Source organism: Bubalus kerabau, chromosome 6, assembly GCF_029407905.1.
Source record: "Bubalus kerabau isolate K-KA32 ecotype Philippines breed swamp buffalo chromosome 6, PCC_UOA_SB_1v2, whole genome shotgun sequence".
NCBI lineage: Eukaryota > Metazoa > Chordata > Mammalia > Artiodactyla > Bovidae > Bubalus > Bubalus kerabau.
The window spans coordinates 108,582,641-108,583,880 of record NC_073629.1 but is presented as its reverse complement, the minus strand read 5'-3'; the positions used below and the strand labels follow the sequence as shown (position 1 = coordinate 108,583,880).

The 1,240-nt window shown below is 48.0% G+C and overlaps 1 protein-coding gene across 1 annotated transcript in view; it reads left to right on the top strand.

Annotated features, from left to right (window-relative positions):
- UTP11 (UTP11 small subunit processome component) overlaps positions 1–1,240 on the top strand; it is a 250,829-nt gene that overhangs the window by 221,557 nt on the left and 28,032 nt on the right. The window lies entirely within an intron of this gene.

Genomic DNA, 1,240 nt, shown 5'->3' with positions numbered 1-1,240 from the left:
CTCCGCGGTTGCCGGAAGTTCCTCGGGGACTCGAGGAAAAGTGAGCACCGCTAGAGACCCAGTCCGGGCTATGGAGACTGCTGCAGTGCCCCCTGCTGGCCGGAGGTGTGTGGCGCAATACCGAACGATTTACAGGTGCCTCTAGGGGGCACCTATTCTTGCCTGGAGAATCCAAGGGACGAGGGAGCCTGGTGGGCTGCCGTCTATGCGGTCGCACAGAGTCGGACACGACTGAAGTGACTTAGCAGCAACTTAGCAGCTAGGGGGCACACAGAAATCCACCAGCCTGGCGTTAAGGAATCTGACCTGGCCGGCGGGGACTTCCCTAGCTGTGCGGCCGGGCGGGTAGGGACCTGGACTGAGTAGCTGAGGAGCACGGATGGGAGCTGAAGAACCGGAACTTGAGTCTCCAGCTCAGTGTGACCTGTGACAACGTTTTTCCCTCAGTAAAATGGGGATGATCACGGGTTTTTTTTTACTTTCTTCTTTTCTTTCTCCTTCCCTTCCTCTCTTTTTGATATGTGGAAACAGGTTAACCTAATTGTCTATCAGAAGTGCTGCGTGAGTGCTAAGTCGCTTCAGTCATGTTCGATTCCTTGCGACCCTATGGACCATAACCCGCCAGGCTCCTCTGTCCAAGGGGTTCTCCAGGCAAGAATACTGGAGTGGGTCTCCATCCCCTCCTCCAGGGGATCTTCCCCACCCAGGGATCAAACCCACATCTCTTATGTCTCTTGCATTGGCAGACGGGTTCTTTACCACTAGTGCCACCTGGGAAGCTCAAGGGACTGGTTAAATAAAATATAGTGCATTCAAGCAGTAAAATACTATATAACTGGAAAAAAAAAAAGAATGAAACAAGTCTATATGCCCACATCTAGCTGGAGAAATGAAAATCTATGTCCATATGTGCAGACTTTCATAGCAGCACTATTCATTATCAACAAAGCTGCAACCCCCAAAGTCATTAACTGGTAAATATACAAACCAAATATGGTGTATCCATACAATGGAACATTATTCAGCAATAAAGGAATGTTACAATATGGATGAACCATGAAAGCATCATGTTATGTGAAAGAAAACAGACACGCAAAAACGAAACAAAACAAAACAAAACCCACCGTGTATGTCCACATGGCAAATCTATAGAGACAGAAAGTAGGTGAGTGGTTGCCTGCTGCTAGAGGTGAGACAGAAAGGAAATGCAAAAGAAATCTTTTGGAGGTGATAGAAAAAT